The sequence below is a fragment of the Phalacrocorax aristotelis genome, chromosome 8, assembly GCF_949628215.1.
Source record: "Phalacrocorax aristotelis chromosome 8, bGulAri2.1, whole genome shotgun sequence".
NCBI lineage: Eukaryota > Metazoa > Chordata > Aves > Suliformes > Phalacrocoracidae > Phalacrocorax > Phalacrocorax aristotelis.
The window spans coordinates 1,013,051-1,035,195 of NC_134283.1; the positions used below are offsets into that span (position 1 = coordinate 1,013,051).

A 22,145-nucleotide genomic window follows, 5' to 3' on the forward strand; every position below is an offset into this window, starting at 1 on the left:
GAAAGACCGATGTCTCTCACATAACAGCATAAAAGTTTTTTAAAAAATTAAAAGTTAGCATGTCCGAAATAGTATTAGAACAAATAGCCTCTCACAGCTGCGATTTCATAGACGGCAATGGCTGTACTCGCTTTCTGTGTCAGACAGGAATGTTTCATTTCATCCATCATTTAAAACTTGCTGCAGTGATCCTACAAACCTGTCTATACTAATAGCACAAAGTGAAGAGAAGCCTTCTTTCCCTCCCCCAACTCCAAGTTATTTTGGCCAAAATTCAACTGCGCAGGCAGACCACCATAGCACTGATGACAGAGAAGCAAAGCACACTTAGTACTAGATAACGAAGAATAAGAAATTTTTATCTTCTCATATACAAATATTGCAGATTGTATCTGAATAAAAAAAAAAAGAAATTACACTGTCTACATCATCAGCAAACTTACTCCGGAAACAATACACCATAGCAAGCACCCAGCTAATGCACACAGTTGTTTCAATATTTTTAAACAGAGATTTGCATTTATATCATATTTTCAAAAATTACTCTCCCAGGACAGTGTAAGAGTCTGGAACAAAGCTTCTGCCTGCAAAAAAATGCATACCCAGACAGATCTCCTACATATTCTGTGGCCATTAACACAGGCAGATCACTAGATCACTTACTGCTGCAACTGCCCCGGAAACAAGACTACCATTGTTGCTCAAGTTATTAGTGTTGGTATGGTCTTCAAATGCTCAAACGTAGAGCTATGTTCTGAAAATACATCATTCACTAGCCTACGTGCTAAAGCCTTAAACTCACACTGTGGCAGCAGTTCATACACCTCCAGACTGCATTAGACAAAGCTGAAAAATGGACAACTTTCACATAAAACTCATTCAAATAATACTAAATACTTGCACGTGGAACGCAGCTTGGAAACACAAAGGAAAAGGTTTTCTCACCATATATGAAGGACGTCTGGGCTGCGGTATGTAACACAGGATACTCGCTTCCTGGGCGTTAATTCAGTAATTCCACTTCTAATTCAGGATAAATCCAGAAAGTAGCTAGCACAAATAAATGAAAAACACAAATTTAGCAGAAGTTGGATGTGAACGCAGATTTTTTTCGTGTCTGATTGACTAACAAAAAAAAATGCCCTATGGTCTTCCTTTCTAATCTAAAAGTAGAGGTATGTTACAAGAGAGGCTGCAACAGTACTAGTTATGTTCCACACCAGTGTAACACTGGGATCATGCTAATACTGGCACCTCACACACGTACAATACCAGAACATTTGGACAGCACTAGTATCGTACGCACGCGGTGTTAACCTCCCGTCACCTCCTAGGCCCCCGCTTGCCAGGAGGCTGACTTCAGCCTTGCAGACTCAGGTTTCCCCCCCTTTCGTACGGCCAAAGCCAAACTCGCCTCAGACTGGTCTGTGAGCACGAGGTGGGTTTGTGCTCACCCCAGTTTTGAGTTTATGCCCAAAATACACTGTGGGCATGGCCTTATGGAGTGCTGGTCTCCGAACGCCTTGTGTTCCTGCCCCCATATAAAAGCCAAATCAGCCCAAGTTACTTCTGTAATCTATGTTTCCGCATGGAAAAAGCAATGGAAAGCTACCAAGCAGACAGACCCCCTTTCTTTCTGCTCCTTAATCCATGGATACAGAGACTGAAAATCATGAACCAGATTGTAACAAAAGCTGCAGATGGAAGAACACCTTTGACGAAAGCACCAGTTAATATTTTCAGAGATAAGGCCCAAGAGTCAATCATTATAAACCACATGGAAGAGGCACTAAATATGGATTTTATGACTCTCTTCCTTTTGTGTGTCAAAACAATATTTTAATTTTATTTTTTAAATCTGCCAATCAGGGCAAAACTAATCACCAAAAATGTGTTTTACCTTTCAAACATCTGTCACATCTTAAAATTGCCCTTGTCAAATAGACAGAATAGGGGTACGTGGACAGTTTTTACAGATTCCTCAGATTTCTGAGCTCAAAAATTAAAATATACAGATATTAATAAGAATTGAAACATCTAGTCATTAAATTTCTTGTCTCTGGAAAAGACTTTACAGAGGAAAAGAAGCTCCTAGCAGTAATCAAATACATTATATTTCCTTTTTAAAAAGTTGAGAACAGATTGCAGGGTTTGCGAGATAAGATGGTCTAAAAGAGGTGCTGCAGTTTTAAACAGCCCAAACATATCTTGTCATCTCCAAATACTGCACTATATTAGGTTACAATCTCAATTAATATCTGAGATTATTTCTAACGGTGAAAAGTGACATCATTTACAGCTGCCATAACAGCACACTGCACCAGAGTGAGGAGCTCTCTGCGCTGGGCTAGATGCCTAGACTTTCCCCACTCCTCTGACCTTAGCTGTAAAAAAACATTGTTTTTATTCTCTGATGTTTCCTAAACTGAAGGACAGAAAAATATGGAAGGAGAAAGCGGCCACTTGTTTCCACCGGTCAGGCACCAACACAAAAATGGAGCAGGGAGCTGCACACAACAGGAGGAGTCTGAAAATACAAACAAACTAAAGTCCAACGGGACAAAGAGGAGTCTAAATAGATTACGGACATGCAGCATAAGTGAGAATCTAATCCCCAAAAGCGGTAGAGGGAAAAGGACAGGAAAAACACTGAAATATGGAAGGCGACACCGGAGAGTCAAGGGGTGGTCGCATCGGAGCTAGGTAGAGGATCCAGGAAGCAAGGGCATGAATCAAGAGAGAAACAGAAGATCTAGGACAGTGATATTTGATCAAGACACACCTGGATTAGAAAAACAACAGAATGTGATGGAGGATAAACGTGGGAACACCTGACTTCAGCACGGCTTAGCACCACACACCACAGTACCCGCTGCCCCCACCAGTGCCCCAAGCACTGCCCCCCTCCGGCCGTGTAACTGAAGAGAGGATACCTTCAAGAGCATGAACCCCTATTCCATTTTCCACTCATTAATGCATATTAAAATGAATATCGATCAAGAACTTTTCTCCACATCGACAGCCATATCACTGTAATGATGTGGAAAATATCTTCAGAAATAATTTCTTAGATTAAAGATTAGATAATTTCTTAGGGGAAAACTACTAGATCATTCTCCGTACTGTTAACACTCATAGTTAAATACAAAGCTACATAACACTGACCCGAGTTCATTATCCATTTGCTGGCTCTGCAGCAAAAAAATGTCTTACTGCTACAGAATTGTTCTTTCAAAAATTCTCAGTAACTGCTAAGCGCATATACTGATACACCCTTCTTTTCCGTCAACACCAAAATATTTCTGTAAGCACTGTGACCCTGTAAAACTTTGACTTTAAGCAAATTAAAGGACAAGCTACAATGATAGCTTGAATATTCCTATTATTTTTAACATGCCGGAACACATGTAAGTTATCAAAATGTGGTAAGTCATGTGAATCAAAGGTTTTTGAGTTATGAGAATTTTTGTGAGCAGCATAGTATGGGAACACAGTAAAGGTTATAAAATCTGAGACCGTTCAACGACAGCTCGTGGAAAACTTCCCAAATTACTTGTCCACGTGCAATGAAACAACCAGCCATGTGATGAAAGATTTTACTAAACATGAAATAAATACAAATGGTTATCTAGTTCCATTTATGCAGCAAGTATGTAAATCTGCTTGTCTACATTCACAGCACAGTTTCTTGAAAATACCAGGCTCGGATACAAGCCGCTGACATTACAGTGTCATTAGCTGAAAACTTAAAGGGAACTTACATGTACTGACTAATACTGCATAATTAAAACAGATAAGAGTGAGAAGAAAGGAGACAACTATTTCTATGGATTCCTCTGTTAAAGACTCCACAGGTTCTCCTACAACAAAGAGGTAAAGGCTCTCCTACCAACGCTATTAGGCTTTGCAAAATGAGTACACCCAAAGAACGCCACGATATCAACAATTCGCAAAGTGTGCGACCCGGGGCTGTTTATGCCTGCCTTGCCCTTCTCCCGCCGACACAGCTTCGCTGCAGGTGTTCGCATGTGGGCAGGTGCAAACAGGATTTGGTGTTAGCAAATAGGAATTAATAAGCCAGCAGACATCAGATATAGCAGTGCATCTACAACAAGAATTTTGCAGCTACTGATATTATTTTTGCCACAGTGTTGTCTGCATAACCTTGAATTGCGAATGCTTACCTGAATGTAGCAAGCAAGCGTGTCAGTGCAGACCACGCAGAAAAGATCTATAGCTCTAAACTGTTCCACCTTCCTCGTGAACTTCTCAACTCACAAATCAATAAAATATTGAGTAATAAACAATGAGCCAGAAATATTCTTGAGAAAAAACCTTATTCAGAATTGTGAATCTTGGAGCCTACACATTTTCCAGCATAAGTTCAGGAAATAAAGATCTCGTTAAAGCTTTAGCCAAAATTTCTAATTCATCAAGGGACAATGTTCTGAATACCAATGAATTTCATGAGAAAGAAGCGGGTTTTTTTCTTGTCTGCACGTCTGTAAAATATCTCTTAGGTTACAAAACCAAATCTGATGACACTGAAAAGTCTTTCAGGAACAAAGACAGACGAGTAAAACAACCACCAGATCTCTTTAATTCCATGCAAAAGTGTCAACAGCAAAATCACTGCATCTCTCCCATAGCAGAATATTAAACAGTTCATTAATATCCATTTTCCCTTCTTCTCTTTTCAGAGGCTACTAAAATTGTTTCTGTTTGATTTTACATGAGTGAAACTCCTCCCAAATGAAACAGGTACAAGTATCTTGAAAGAACATTCAAGTGTACATCATTCAAGACCTTGGCAGGCCCTATCTCTGTGAAACAACAATAGCATCCCACTAATAACAATGACTTGCTTAACTATTCATTTTTGTAAATAATGGAACTGAAAATTATCTAGTGATGGATTTACACTTTTACAATGCATCTCAGGGATGAAAATGAATAGGGACGAAGAAATTATGTATATTACAATAGGTGACACACAGAACTTAAGATTCTAGCTAGCTCCACAGAAGAACACAAGCTGGAAAATATGGCACTAGAATTTTTAGCGTTTTACCTTTGTCTAACACTACTTTGAGACATCCTATATGTATTATTTGTATTATAGTAGCACTTAAAGACTCCAATTAAAATCCAAACACCATTATAGTAGGCAGAAATAGTATGAAAATTACAATAGGTGTCATAGCCATTTTAATTCCAAACAACCACAATAAATTACCTATTTCTCACATATGCCTTCCTTTATATTGTAGTTACCCACAGAATTTAACATATTAGTTCTTATATTCAGGGGAAGCATTAAAAGGAATGCCTAGGCAGTCTTTTCAGCCTCTGTTTTTATTTGAAAACCATATTAATATTTCCAGCGGAGGCACACAGCCTGGAGAGTGAAAGCCTACCGACACAAGGCTTGCTTTCCTTAATTGCCTTTCCTGAGAAGCCACCCATGGAACCACAAGACCCCGGGGACCATGAGCCAAAAAAGCCTGCTCCCCTGAGGTGTAAGGCTGCAATCTGACATAAAATACGTAAATAAGAGAATCTAAATGCACGTCCCATTGCTCCGCCTTTTTAGTGAATTCCTTCTTTTATGTAGTACTGACATACCAAACATACCAGTTTAGTCTAGGCTACTGTTTTACTGTTAATACATTTGCACAGTGAACAGCTTAAGTCTGAGAACTAGGTATGATCTACTAGAAAGCAATTCTGAGCTAGAGGTGCATCTTGCACATATGTCTAGCCAGGTGGATAACTCAATGCCAGTTTGTTTTGACTTAAATAAGATGACGCCACAAAATATCACAGATACTGAAAAATAGGATTATTTGGAGGCAGGAAACTGAGAAAAGTGACAACTTTTCTGGCAACGATGGAAAACAAGTTTCTCTACAAAAAAAGTTAATAAAGATTACTTCATTTTAAAGTAACCAACGGCAAGTGTTTATGCTGTGACTATTAGTTCTCTAGTAGGGTGTTTATTATAAACAGTATTTCAAACCCAGGACTTTAAGAGACAATGTATAAATATTTTAAATGGTAAAATATAGGTGTTGGCTTTTTTAGTACTGTGTCCAGAAAATTTGCACAAACACATCAAATTCTCCACCTAGGGAATTTACTTTATTGTTAAGTTTGCATTTAAAACAAATGTACATGACCTATTTTGGGGCTAATATAACTAAAAGGAACCTATTTGTTGTTTATTATTTATAGAAGATTCACTTCAGATTAGGCCTTTTGCAGACATGTGTATCTGTGTGGCATCAAAAAGCATCTCCAGCTATCCCCCAGCACTAAAACAGACGAGAAAATGACAAGTTAGGATGTATCCCAGTACACACAGTATTTTATAAAAGCTAAGATTAAAAGCTGGTTTTTTCCTCTTCAGAAAGGCCACATGAAAGAGCTAGTACCATGGCTAATGCATTGACCTTCTGTGTCTGATAATGACAAGTTCAAGTTCCTAGAGTTGGATAAGATGTGGAACTAAAGTAAGTGCACTCAAGCAACGAGTTCTCCTGCTCTGTTAGAATCCTGCTCACAAAACTAGCCCTATAGAAAGAAAGAAGAAAACAGATTTTTTTATATATATACAACCAAGGAGTTTTTCTACACCATCAACAGGTCTCATGCCTGCTTTCAAGCTAAGGCACTGGGGGTTTCTTTCACTTTTTAATAGCAAACTTGAAATTATTTCATGTGAGCAAATGATATAAAATTTATGAAAAACAGATGTAAAATTGCTGCTTGTGTCTAAAATTTCACATTTTCAGCCTATTTCTTATAAACATAAAAAGAGTAAAGCATAGTAAAATTGCATATGTAATATAAGAGAGAGAACACCTCTTCACAAACCTTGCCCCCCAAACTTCACCAAAATCAGAAATGCATTTTTATACCACAAGTGGACTTCTTAACGTTAACTCCTCTGGAAATCTAGCACCTGCCTTTTGTTTTCAAAGGAGGACAGCAACAGTACATCAAGCATTTCTTCCTAGCATCAACTAAGAAAACCACAGTTGACCTAAAGCCTTTCTTCCTATCAGTCATTAGTTCTGTACAATTTTGCACTTTACAGTGTCTGGAGCTCTTCAGGGGCAGAATAAAACTCCTTCACAGTGCTACTGGCATGACTGAGGCACAGAAAAGAAACCTGCTGCCATCAAACTAGGCACCAAGAGCAGTAAGTTAGATACATAAGGCAGGTAGAGTTTGACTAAGGAAAGTAACTAATGAAGTTTCTTTTTTTTCTAACTTACTAGTACGAATAATAATACATATTAAGATTAATACTAATACATACATATGACTGTTTTAGCACATTTTCTATTTTCAAATATTTATATCTCAAATTACACAGAGATATTACAACCTTTACATCTTCGTTTAAGGTATAAAAGACAATAAAGGCTAAAAAAAATGCTAGGACCCAAGTTAGCATAAACCAACACGTACATCATCAGTTTTCAATCATCAGATCATACCTGATGTTTTACACTGAAAGATTCCTGACAGGACAGGCTGTGATCACAAAGGGAACAATACCATTCTGAAAAAGATTCCCTTTAAATTTAGCCCTTGAAACAGTATTTTTAATTTCTTCCTTCTCACCCCAAATTTGAGCTCATCTCAGAAACAATAATTTATTTAGAAACATAAATTAATCTTAAGCATCTCCAAAGTCTTGGGTTATTCCACTCCAGTAAATTTTTGCAGATGGAGATTTTTGCTTTTCCTTAGAAAACACAGTAATATTAAATACAAAAAAAAAAACCCACACATTAAAAGAACACTAACATTTCTAAAGCAACAGCTCAAGCCGAAGTTAAGAAATTGCCATAATTAAACTTGTCCAGGAAGACAGATTAAGGTCAAATGTGTCTATTAATTGTGGGCATCCACTTTAAGACACCTTATTTTTGATTTTTTAATTTATTTTTTTTTTACAGTACATGGCATTTCATAGCATTTAATACATTCCTGGAATGGAATGGTTTTCACTAGTTCCCATTGTGGCTGTGATTTTTTCACCACTTCTGCAAACCGAACGCCACTCAAAGCTGAGCACCCAGAGCGCGAGTGGGCGCAGTTAGCAGTGCCTGCGTGACCGTTAAGTGACTTGACCAGCACCACGTCAGCAGTTTCTTGCAGAGGCAGAAAAAATCCTATTTTTTTAAAGAGGCATTTATCTGCTTTACTCCTGGAGTCCACACTCCTTTTCCTGTGAACTATATTAATTTCAACTTCCACCAGTCACGTAGCAGGAGCCCTCCGCAGCAGTAAACTCCTTTTTTATAAAACTGAATCACCCCTATGACTTTCTCTGTGAACAGACTGGATGCAAATGCTTTTGACTCCGATATTAATCGAGTTGTCCCTGAGGCGGGCAGGGGCAGGCTGGGGTACGTGCCCTAACGCAGCCACCCCCAAAGCCCCCAGGAGCCGTCTGTCTCCCGCCACCCCGCGACTGCCCCCCTGCAGCCCGTGTCCCCCCCAGCCTGCCCAGCCTTCCTCCCGGGGCTCTGCACTGGGGACAGGCCCAGGCCCAAGGGCGCAGAGACCCACACACGCACCTTTAGGTAATGTCATGGCTGGGGGGCGCTGGAAAACAGGGGCAGTAAAGCTGGCACCAAAACGGCCTCATTTGCTGGTGCAAGTGAAGGGAGCCAAAACAATCACAAACAGCATCAGTTTCTGGCTGAGGCGCTCAGGGCAGGACACTGATGGTCCGTGGCCTATCACAGACCCACGGCCTGCCACGGGGGCCAGAGCCTGTCACAGACCCACAGCCTGCCACGGGGGCCAGAGCCTGTCACAGACCCACAGCCTGCCACAGGCCCATGGCCTGTCATGGGGGCCACGGCCCATAACAGACCCACAGCCTGCCACAGGCCCATGGCCTGTCATAGGGGCCAGAGCCTGCCACAGGGGCCACGGACCATCACAGACCCACAGCCTGCCACAGGGGCCAGAGCCCGCCACAGACCCATGGCCTGCCACGGGGCCACAACCTGCCATGGGGGCCATGGCCCACCACCACACCACACTCTCAGTGAGGGGAGATGGGGCAAAGCTTGGTGGCCCGCCAGTCACAGCCTCGCCTGGGGATTTTACCACGTGGGCAATGGCACTCTGCTCAAATAAAAGATGCATTCACACTTTGTAACACATTTTCTTGGGGTTTTGTTACATCCCTCACTACTTCTAATTATCAAAGAGACTTTCTTTCTAAACAAAGGCTGCTGCTTCTTCATCCAAGAACGATGTTAAGATGCTAAATGAGGTATACGATCACAGCGTCTTGCCAAACAAAAGGATAAGTCAAACACAGGCACTTGTGATTTCTCTGCTGGATCAAGGAGAGGGAAAGGAGGTACAGAGAAGAAAGCCTAGATTTCAGACAAGTGTTTCCATAATCAACAGTTACTGCAAGCAAGGTTCAGAAAATTACCAGGAAAAAAATCTTTTTCTGTAAATATCCCTTGTTGTTTTCTTCTTTGTTTAAGGTGAAATATCTCCTCTTTCAGGTATTAGTCTTTACCTTTTCTTTTTCAGGTTAGCTTAGCAAAAGGAAAAGAAAAAGCTAACCTTGTTTTTCTTTAATTTGACACAATAAACTATGAATAGTTCCTCTGAAAATGCTAGAGCCCATGATGTAACTCCTCTATTTAGATAAGTTCTAAACTGTCTGTTATTTACACAGAAGCCAGAGAATAATTTGTGCTATTAAGAAGATACCTTTTTTCCAAGATACATAGTATTTGTTAACATTCATAAATACTCATTATGTAAACACACAGTCTTTAAAAAGCTTATTATTTTCTCATTAAATTTGAATATTTCGGGAAGAATCTGCGCTGTGCTAAACAAACAGATATTTGGATAATTCTTAAGTTAATGTTTAAAATACAAATAGTACCAATCTTTAGAAAAGTAGTTGCTTCCTACCTCCAGCACTGCCTTCTATTCACCCTCCTCAGCTTTTTTGTTTCCACCAAACTAACAAACTTAACACACCTTTTCCATTGCACAGTCTGTTCTGATACGTGTAGTGAGTTGCCTGTTTGAGGGAAGGCAAGAGAATTTCACTAATTCAGTATCTCTCTCCAACTTCCAAGGCAACGTTTGCCACATAACCTCAGATGTTTAATGATTATAACTTCAGTTTACAAATTAGCATCTGCAGCTTGAGCCATGCTAGTCGAACATGGCTGAAGTTGAATTATTTCAGCTGGATAACATGGAAAAGATGCAAATATATTATTTCTCCTTTTTATTTATTGTTATTTTCCTTTCCAGTGGAAGAGGGTTACCTTTATTAATTCCTCTTATCCTTTTGTATAGTGATGTTGCTCTAAGTCTCCATGTATTTTTAAGTTCCACACAATGTATTTTTAAGTTGTATACTCCTTCCTATCTTTCTGTGGTGTGGAAAACATCATGTTTTTCTTAGACACAATTTCAATAGCTTTAATTATTTCAGAGGGTGCTTAAGCACATTTATGTTAATCAGGTTCTTATTTGCATTCAAAGTTACTACAAAAAAAATTAAGTATCAGAAGGCTTGATGCAGTGCCTTAATCTGAGTGTAGTAAAATCCAGGTGGTGATTTTCAAACCTGCACACTCAACTTGCATATTGACTTTCTATGACTATACAAAATTCAAGTAATTTCAAAAATTCGAGGAGTTTGGGGTTTTTTTTATAACTCAGGCCAGTGAATAAGCAATCTGTAGGAACAGCTGCGGAATTTGCACAAGCAAGCCGTGTTTAAAGGCAATGTCTGAACATACATCCCTTTCTTAAAGTAATTTTTAATTAAAATTAATTCTTCCTAAACTGAAACCTCGCTTTAAAGCACCTATGAGCTGTTAACCATGTGTATAAACTAGTTCAGAGTTTTACTGCCAGAGATGGCTTCTGTTGTCAGATCAGTCACTGACTACCTCAATTGCCTTTGGCAAGTCATTTAACCTTTCTGTATTAATGTTTTCCTGCCAGTAGAATAGTTGTTCATCGTGGTAGGGAGGAGTTTAGCCTATATTAATTAATAAAAATAACTATAAAAGTGCTCCTCTAATTCCAGTGTCTGTCTGCTCTACAGAATAATCGTAAGAAACTCAAAACCACTCTGCACATTAGATAGAAATGAACTGTTTCTATATAAGTGGGTGCTATTTCAGAGTAGATTTCTACCATACATACTTTAATGAGTTCACAAATTATGAAGATGAACAAGGCTTACAGTTTTCCTGCAACCTGTGAATAATAACAATAAAAAGAGAAGCCGCGGTCTTTGTCTCGAACTGACAACACGTGTTTTAGAATACTTCCATAAGTTTTAATGAGCTAAATGATTTAATAATATATATATATAGCAAAAATTCTCTTGATCTGAAACCTTACATGCCATGTTTCAGCCTAAAACAAAATTTTACTGCCTGGATATAAAGCCCTGGAACACACAGTTTATAAGGGAAACACTGACAGAACATTAGCTACACTGTAGTGTGCTAACGGGTTCCACTATAATACAGTCTATTCCAGAATAATTTTTCTTTTTATTATTTCATTAAGTTGTATCTCACTAAAGTTCCTCCTAGGATCTCTCTACAGCACCAAATTTTTCATTGAGAAAACTATAAATCATAAGCCTAAATTACAATTTAATTATAAACGCCTTCCCTTCTAATGCTGCCTGGGACCTTTTACCCTCCTACATAATTCTAAAAAATGACCCCTGTCATAATTTCCTTCACTAGAATAATATGCAGAGATCTAATCCTGAATCCTGCTGTCTTATAATTTAATATAAGAGGTAATTATTATTCAAAAGATAATGTTGCAGATATTGAAAATATTCTGAAGTTTAAGTCTAAAAAAACCTTGACTTGGTGTGTAAAAGCCTCTTATTTGAGTCTTGCAGAAAAGGAAATAAATAAAAAGGTTTTCAGGCTTTATGCAAAATACTAGAAGTCTTGTAGCTGGAATTTGTCAACTGTAATTTCTATAACCTTTGAACTACAGAGAAAACACCCTCACACAGCAAACCCAGGAAGACACCAGACCATTTATTACTGATTTCTGCTTTTTGCCATGAGTTAGACAGAAAGGTCTAGATTGCTACTATCCAGCTGAAGAATACATTTTAGGTGGCTCCACGTTTCTGAATGCAAGGAAGTACTTGTAAGCCAAGGTCAAAAGAAAAAAAAAACTAAAACCAACACAACCCTTCAGAAAACCACCTTCTTACACCTCAAATTTTATTTTAAATTTATCACACCAAAGACACTTATGTTTATCCAAAACATTCCTGTAAAGGAGAACTTAAATAATATTAAAACCTTAAGGATTAGTACATTTTTTCTTAAGTCAGAAAAGCAAGGAATAACACCATTATGTCAATTCATCTTGCACAAGAGACAGTGAATTTAATCTCGTACCAAGAACACAGCTATTATTGCCTGTCTCTATTCACTTTACAAAGAAAGACTTTGACCTTAAAGCCCTTTTTTCTAAAACTGGGATTTCATCAATTAAAACCTGTTTTCTTTTTAGTTAACTCTTACAGTATGCAAGAATATCTGCCAAAGAAGGGAACTGATAGTACAGATGGAGCAAAAGGAGGTTAGGATGAACATAAGGAAAGAGAATTAACAGACAGACTTTCTCAAGTACAGTAGAATAAAATTCACAGAACAACCGGAATTGTTTTTTCTGTTTTAAATTCAGGGAGCATGCCCCACTTTTTCAAGTAAATGAGATATCGAAATGAGCTTCATTGCTTCCAACCATATACAGCTCCATCAGTAAGAACAAATAAAACACCATAACTGACAGATTCAACATCCTGAAGAGGTAGAGGCCAGTGAGGTTATCAGAAAATGGGGTTCACAAGAGGTAATTATAGCCCATGCTCACCCTTCTTAGGTGAGGCAGAACATCACTATACAGCTCAATAAAAATCAAACTATATAGTGCAGAGGCACCAGTTTACTACCCTCTTCGGTTTTGCTTTGGGAGAAGTTCATTTAAGATGTAATAAATTGAAGTTTTTTTTCCTGTCCTTCCAAAAATCTAGGGACAGTGCAAATGAGGTATTCCTCATTATGAACAAAAGGGAAGGGGCTCCCTGGACAGTGGCATGAACTGGCAGCATTAAAGCATTCATTAAAAGAAGCCCTGTTCTTTTTTGTAATAAGGAATACTACTTAATAGCACTCGGAGCATGGTTCGCTTCATATTGCTGAAGCGAGCTTTTGGGGGGCAGTGAAGAGGAAAAAAGGGAAAGTCCATAGTACCACAAACATAATAAAAAAGAGAGATGGAATTTTGCCGGTAACAAATTAGTAAGTAAGGAAGCGTCATTGACTGCCTCCATCTAACTGAATTGCTTCATGCAACAGAAAGATTTAAGGATCTCGAGGGATTCATGGAAGATGCTAGGCTATACTTTTAGATGAACAAACAAAACCAGACTAGATGAGCACAGGTAGACCGAAAAAGATCACCGGTAGATGATTTCCTTACTTGAGGATCCAATAAAGCACAAAGCTCACACAATTTTGAAGGAATCCTGTTATTAGCAAATCGGAATGTGTTACTGTGATGGGGAATGTACAGCACCAAAAAGGACAGAGCGGAGCAATAAATGTACATTTCCATTTCCAACAAAAATCTCTCCACCGCAGCGGTGGCAAAGGTCGGGGCATTTGGACAACCTGAATTTCATCTCTTTGGGGATTTAGTCAGAAGAGAAAACGCAGTTGTAGAATACCTCTGAGAGCATTTGCTATTTTCCATGCACAAGGGAAAGCTACACACACCAAAAAACTTTGTTAGAAGTACACCTAAGACGTGACGCACACCAAGAAAGAGTAACAGCTCCTCCCTGCTGGCGTCCTGCCTCTCGTGGGTCCATCCCAGACACCGCTGAAGACAGGACATGTTTTGGTGGTTATCTTGGCAGCTTCGCTCTACTCTCTCATCAAACGCCATTCTGCTCCGGAACCTACAAGACGACTTTGCATGGAGGTAAGCCTTCTTGTTGGAGCCAGTGTTCGGCAGGAAGATTTTGCAGGGCTTTGTGGTTTGAACGGCATCAGATCCTCCCAACTGACCTCAGAGCTCTACGGGGGTGGGGGGAACCTCTGAGGAAGAGCTGAAGGTCAGAAAATAACGTGAATGTGCAACAACAGACATCACTAACGAACAAGCTTTTTTACTTCCTTTTACAGTGCAGGTGAAACCACGCACTCGTGCCCCTGTTCAGAAAGGGGAACAAGGAGGACCAACTGAACAGGTATTAGAGCTGTTGAGAGTGCTTCTGTTACAAGTCAAGCCTTGATTAACCTGAATAAGAGCTTTGCCCCAGTCAGAAGTGAAAAACCGAGTTTACACAAGTATTACATTTACATTACACATACGTCATGTTTACTTTAGAAATTATATTTTTAAAGAGCTATTTAAATAAGAGGGAAAAAATCACCGACTGTGTTTCTGACACAACTTGGTTGCTGTTTCTGCTTGACGCAGTTAGCCTCGCGTGTGCACAGCGTCCAGGCCGGGGTACCACAACACAGTTACTAGTTAGCAACGACTTCTGAAACTCCGTTTTGCTTTTGCTGAAGGCACGTCTGCACAGAGGACAGTGTTAGCAAAACACTGCAAAGTCTCTAGACTTGAGTTCTTTACAAGGCAAACTTACGCAAATAAATTTTCTTATTTATGCTTTTGGCAATTATTCCTTCTTTTTCACCAAATCACATTATTATTATTCATTTGTAGTTTTATACACTTTAAAATAATTTCAGTTCTCAAAGAAGAAGGCTGACAGAAGGCTTGACACGCTCATCAGGGCAGCTGGCTAAGAAACTACTGGCAGCGAACACGTTACAGTTTTTGTACACATCACAAACTTTCCATAAGATCTTGTAGGTGTCCCCACAGAATTTAATTCTGTTTTTTTGCCAAGCCATCAGCCCCGCCTGTCAGATTATTTTGAATTGTGCTCCTATCATTGAATGTACTCAGTAACTGTTTTCTGTGGTCTGAAAGCTCAGTAAATATATTTCCTACTTTGTGATTCAGCTCATTAAAGCAAACACTGCTATGACCCAGGGTCAGGGCAGACCCCCGCCAAACCTCACTTTATACCTCCTTCCATTTTGATATTGAAAAGTACGCCCTAAATGGGAATCCTCAGCCAGTTCTACACCTACACTCATTTAAACTGTATTTCCTTCGCTTGCTTATAAATACAGAAGTCAAGTGAGGCGGTGTCAAAAACCTCCCTAAATTCAAGATATGCAACACCTACCGCTTCTTCTCTGTCCACACCTGTTACACTGTCGCAGAAGTTGTCTTGGTTAGACAATATTTTTTTCTGACAAATCTGCACAGGCTGTTTGTTATTCATTTCCTTGTCATCTTCGAAGCGCTTGCAAGTAGTTTATTTTTTCCAGAATTTCTGCAGAAACAGGGGTTTAGCTGACCGGCCTATAACTCCTGTCTAAATTCCTGTTTATACTAAGGACAATACACTGCCTTCCAATATTTCACCTTCCCTGCACACATTTTCAAAAATAGCCACTGCTCGTTCCGAGTTTATTTCGGCTCTACGTGTTCCTCTAATGAGTCCTGAAAACCACAGCTCTGGCAGCAGCTATCTTATACGCTTTAACCCGTCTCTTCTCTATTCAGGACTAAGATCTTATCCATTTGGCAATGGCATCAATTATGATAGCTGCTCTCCTATAGACGACCTTTAATAGAGAAGGATACAAAAACATTTGGCTGTCTCAAAATTATCTTTTGCTCTCCACTGAATGGTGATCCTACACTTTTCTTTATTTTCCTCTTCCTGCTCTTGTTCTTAGTATCATTATTTTTGCTATTTTGATACATCTTGCTAGCTGCTTCTCGTTTTATGATTTGGCGCCTCTGATTTTATCACAACATGCTTCTACTATATTTTATACTCATTCTCAGCAATCTGCAAGGTGGTTTCTCATGCCTTGCGCCCATCCTCTGCACTAGGATAGTTTGCACATCACAAAAAGATTCCATTTATATAATTATTCAGATTTCAGGTCTGAATAATTCCCAATAATTGCCACATTAGATGTCTGAGATATTCGCTGCCACTGATTCTTCTTAGCTTTTAATTGCACACTGGACTCCAACTCACTACCCTTTAGCCTATGACGCCCCGAGTAACTGTGTTCCTTTGATGTACTCATTCTGCAAGCACAGTAGCATATATTGCAGCAAGAATTCAGTTTCTTACACTGTTAGAGCATGGGGGGACTAACAATATTTTCACTTTTCTCCTGCCTCTAACTAGAGGCCACAATGAAAGACAGAAAAGAAAAAAAATCGAGCAAAGGCTTGCATACGGTGCTGACGGTAGTGCTCCTTTATTCAGGGGTCCGAGAACATCCATCCCTTCCAACTTTGCAAAAATACTTTTGCAGAGGGAACCCAGCCCCAGCACATTTTCTCTCACATTTAATAGGCCACTTTAAGAGCACGTTTACTTAGTCCTCATCAAACAAGGATAATTGACAGCTTTCCACCCCTAGCATCCCCACTCTGAAAAGGCAGTTTCCCCAGGAGCCGCCTTGTACAACCTCAAACACTTTATTACTGGTCAATTTGGGTTTCCTGCCCACTGTAAGTGGCAGTGCTGAGGGTCTCTAACTCTCCCTTGTCTCGCTAATCAATATGAGCAGTCACTTCCACAGCATTTCCCTGCTACTCAGCAAGAAGGACGACAGAGACTGCCATTGGTTGTAAATAAGTGTATAGCTTTAGTGTTGCATCCGAAAAAAAGTTAAGCTTCAGAAATAGGAGGTGGCTTTTATTTTAGACCGGTTGGCTTCCTCCGAGGTTTTCTTTATTTTAATTCTGTGAGAGCAAAGCGATGCAGTTGGCCTGCTTCCTGACAGCCGGCTCCTCGGCCGAGAGGCTAACGCGTCCCCATGCGCAGGGGGCAGCCGACGTCCCCGCCAGCGGCACACGCGGCGCTGCGCTCACTGAGGAGAGCTACAGAAAACTTCCATAAAGCGCCGACCGCAGCTTTACAGTCACTGTATTATAGGTATGAGAAAGTCAGGATTAAACAATTATTGCCTCGAACTCACGCAGTAAAATTTGTTTATGAGGTAAATTTTAACAAGAAACAAACAGTTAGTGTTGTTTATAAGCAAAGTCAAGCTGTAAAAACCAGGGAATGCTTTGTAAATACCAGTCCCTGGGCCAGATGAGGTCCTGGCGGGAAGCTCCCCGCTGTTTGCAGCTGGCTCTCACACGCACGCAGGACGTGACCAGCTCCAGCAGCCAGGTGAAATCAAAGCCCAAGGATGGCACAGGGGCAAAACCTTCATCTGAATATAAGGATATTTCTTCTTCTGCCAGGTCTTCCCTTCCACTGCATGGAATGTTCTCCTTGTAATGTCTGTACAGAAAAGCCACAGTGGCTACTAAAAAGATAAATCTATCATCTGACAGCAAATAATGTCAAAAGGACTATGCTAAATGATACAGAGTGTTGTGTTTAGCATCCTCAAATCCAGTTCAGATTGGTTTCACACTGCCATCTTGTTTAACAGGAAATACCCATATTCTTACTCAGCACTGCACCATACCCTCTCTTTTAATGAGATTAATTCATTAGGAACAGCCCAGGAAGGTCCGAGACTTTGTGGTCTCCCTACAGTGCCGTATGATCACACCATTAAGGTGAATGCCAGCGCAACAACGGGGAGCAGCAGCTCAAGGCTCATTTCCACTGGCAGGGTGGCGCGAGGCAGAGCATTTACCCGTCTGGGCTCTCCGGGATGCTGCAGGTGATGGTTGGGCTCCGCTGCCTGAACTGCGTGCAGGCTCCAGACCAACCCCTGAAAAGGCACGGCCAAAGACTGATGTGTGTTAGAGGGCCCATGCTGGAACATCAGGGATGCGGACGTACTGCCAAGCGAGTCCAGCCTGGCATGGCACCTCCTGTACCTGCGCTGGCCCTTTGCAGGATGGCCGTGCTTTCACCTCTAGGATCACCCAAGTGTGCACGCTAGCTGAGGAATATCAGTGATACTACTACTTTCATTAAAATCCTCCATACTATCACTTGGCATACTGTGAGGAAGGAAACACACCTTGGCTGATCCAGCTTTACTAATCCATAACAACAAAGAAATAAAACCCCCGGGGGGGGGGAAGGGGGGAATGTAACATTACTCATTTGACTGCACACACACACAAACCTTTAAAAGTGAATATATGCCTACTGCAAAGTACTGAGGTGAAAAGGGAGGTCTTATCATCCCTGTTCCCCGAGGATCTCTTAGAGTGTGTGTGTTTCTGTGGTGGTTGGCTTGTGGTTTCGTTGTTCACTACAGTTTCCCAGAGCCCTATATTTTACTGAAACATAAGTACAGGCCCACCAATTCGCTGACAAGCTGATCTATTGGCTCTAGGACACTGAGGGGAATTATGCTCCTGCCGCCCTGATGCTCTCCTTTGTTTAGAAAAGAAGAGGGAAAGAGAGAGAGAGTGAAAAAAAAATCCTCAATCGTTTAGTACAAGTCATTTTACATGCTGGGATAATGAAGTATAAAAATGCCTTCAAAGGACTGATTTCCTACTTTTAACTCACTACCAGCCGAGCTCTTTGTGAGGCCCTCTGGAACATGCATTCCCAGCCCCACTCAAACAAAAGAGCTGCGAATTCATTAAACTATTTAATTATGCCTTTTTATTTTTCTCCATTAGCAAGCCCTGCCAGTACAAAGTAAATAAAGCCACCATGGTCTTTCCCCAGCAGACACACTGACTGTTTTTATTCTTTATTCAGTTTACAATATAAAGGGCTATTTTTTTCCCCCCTCCTCCTATTCTTGGCTAGTTTCCTAATACAAGCCCTACAAACAGAAGCATCCAACTGTACATGCAACGCATGGAACTGGAGAGCAGCAGCAGCACTCAGCATTGCAAGCACATACCCTAGACAGCTTTCAAAGTACCAGCAGCCAACAGCAGCCAAACAGCACTTTACAGCCAGGCGCGGAAAAGATATTAGCTTTTTTTTTTTTATACTCTAGTAAATTTGCTTTTTACATCTATTTCTTTTCAGAAGGGCTTGTTATTGAGCTTACTGTCCACAAATTCCATTGATCTCAGGCTGTGACTCAATCCATATGCTCACGCTTTGACACCAGCACAGCAAGCAAGCGATACAAATCCTGTTCAGGCTACAAACTTATTGATTTTATAGATTTCCCCCAAAGTTGTGATAATGATATATCATTGTTAAATTTGGTAGAACAAACTGCTTTCCCAATCTGTCAATGTGAGCATGAAAACCAATTCACAGCCTTGTTTAGAAGGCTTTCCCTTCAGAAGAATAACTACTGCTAGCGGAAGCAGATCACCAATACGCAGCCGCTGGCATAGGTTTGATGAATGTTACCTTTCCAGCTGCCCTTTCCTGACCTATAGCATGCTGGGTTCCCAGACTTGGCTCCTGGTTATGAGAACCGCCCTTATTTTTCAGAAGCATTTGTCAAATTCATTATTTAAAACTTTCAGTATATGTAAACCATAATAAGAGCTTTTAAACATATTTCCTTTAAATATTTTAGATGCATTAAGACAACATGAAAATTATTGATTTTAGCAAATCATTTTTGCCTGTTCTGTTCCTGTGCTCACAAACGGCAACGCTAGGTTCTTCCCTTCCATGAGAGGGAGACAGAACACTGGTGTGAGGAACATCCTCCCTTCCTGCTCCATCACAGTTTCTCAACCTAACCGCAGTGGGAACAACGAAACACGCCACTTCCTAACGAAAGGCTTCCACTGTGAAACACACTTGGGCATTTTCCTGGCGGCTTCTCACTGCCAAAGCAGAAACTTGATCCGACGCTCATCTCCTAATCAGCAAAAGAGGGTTCCATTCCAGAGGTATTAGAAAAAAGAAACTCAAGCTGTTTCTCAGGTTCTGAGAACATGACATAAGTTCATCAGTCCTTATGTGCTTGTCATAGGACAAAAAGGCACTCATCAAAAAAATGCCTGCATGGTGCAGAAGATGTACGAGAACTGTAAACAGCTGTTGTGTTTTTAACAAACCATGAAATAGCTCGAGCAAAATGGCTTGCTGGAATTACAATATATGCTTTCATTCACACATTCTCCTCAAACTCTGAAGCAACTATTAGCACTCCAAAAAGAGACTTAGAATTCATGAACAAAACACTTGCCAAAGAAACTGAAACCGATCAAGAGGCAAGAATTACAGTGTTAGAAAACAAAATTTAGGAAATCCATGTGAATAAATAATACCTCTCTTGAATACCTTTTCTTTTCCATCATGGCCTTTCTTCCTGTTATTTATCCATCTTCACTCAACATACATCTCTAGCACCGGAAAAACAGCTTAACTCATCCAACATTACACCACTAGTTCAACGTACACCATGCAGCGAGAGCTCTACCGTGTTCTCCCAAGCCTTGCTGGTGCTGTCTCCCCACATCTGGCAATACACCCCTAAGCATTTAACCGTGTTCCTGGGACAACAGCTCGGAGACAGATTCTGAAGGGCTGAGTGCCTCCCACCAGCGCCTCTCCTTTCACTTCTGATTCAATTCAAGGTGATAGATGCTGAACTCTTACCTGCCATGGCGGTTTTATTTTATTCTTTTTTAACTTGCTGAATGCCCTTTCCAAACATGTCTTTCTGAACTTCAGGGCACTCTAAATCTGAGTACCTGCCTGCAGTATCTCTTGTCTATCTTCCAACTATGATAAGGAACAACAACTCTAACATACTTCTCATTCATCTATGGTATTTTTGCTGTTTTTGTCACTGAAACAGAAATGCCAGGCTGAGAGAAAGGTGATAGAACAGCCCATTGTCAAATCTTTCTATCATCACATTGCCGAGGAGCTGTGCTTCATGCTTCTCTTTCAGTGCGTAGGCAGGAAGCGGTAGCACCACGTCTTCACAAAAACAAATGGTCTCTCTGCTGGACAGAGGAAGCGCTATCAATAACATACTAAGCATTCAACTAGCCTTTTGTCTGAAGACAGTAAAGACCGTAACAAAGAACAGCGTTGTTACTAATCTCACTTCTGCAATGGGAGAGCTGAGACTTGGTGCAATTGCAGGACTTGCCACAGGCCTCGTGTGAAACCAGTGACAAGGTAATGCCCAGTAATGAAGCTCCTCATTCCCAACATATATTGTATCCATATCCATTCCAAATAATGGCAGCTTTTGTCTTCTTTTCTTAAAGATATTCACAAAGGGAGTGCCCTTGTGATGAAGGCAAACGTGCCACAGGCCCTACTAGTGGTCATCTGACGTACCTCAGAGGAAGAGCAAGCACTCACTTGGGAACAAGCCACCTTACTCACCCTTTTACTCCCTCGCCATCCCTTCCATTCAAGCTCTGTACCTCTGCTGACTGTTTATGACTCTCACATTCCCTGTTATTCCTTATTTACTAAGCAAATGATGACTTTACCCATCAGTATGAGCAACAGTAAAGGTGTCACATGCTCCTCTACTCAGATTCCCTTTCATACCATTTGATATATAATTTATATGACTCCATAACGGGAAAAATCTGTCCTTGGTACTCTCTGGAATTTCCACCCAGGGTAACAGAACATGCACGAGGATTAACAGAGCCTCCTGGTTCTAGATGATGAGAGAACTGCTGTCTGTCAGAAAAAAAAAAACCAAAAAACAGGCAAGTCTGAATGTATAATTGGAACACAAAGCCATCCAAAGAGTACGAGTACTTCCGAAGATTATCGTAATTCCTTCCTTGCCTCCCAACAGCAACGTATTTGGACAATTCACAGAATCCTACCTTCAATTAACATTTCTTGAAAAACAAGGATTTTCTTTCTTGCATCCCACTCTTTCTCACTTTCCTCTCCACCCCACCCAAAAAGAGAAAAGAAAAGGGAAAAAAAGCCCTTCCTGATAATTGCACTGGTCCAAACGTGCAGGGGCTTTCATACAGAATGATGGCTTCCCTTGTCTCCTGCATTTGTTCATCTCCTTTGGGAGGAGCAATTTACAGAAAGCATTATCGATTTTTGCCATAATAGG

General features: G+C 40.5%; 1 protein-coding gene across 1 annotated transcript in view; it reads right to left on the minus strand.

The window, feature by feature from the left end:
- Window positions 1-22,145, minus strand: part of ZFHX3 (zinc finger homeobox 3) — a 678,088-nt gene that overhangs the window by 439,645 nt on the left and 216,298 nt on the right. The window contains exon 2 of the mRNA XM_075101073.1: window positions 946-1,050. The gene's annotated coding sequence lies outside the window, so the exon portion shown is untranslated. The remainder of the gene's footprint in view (window positions 1-945; window positions 1,051-22,145) is intronic.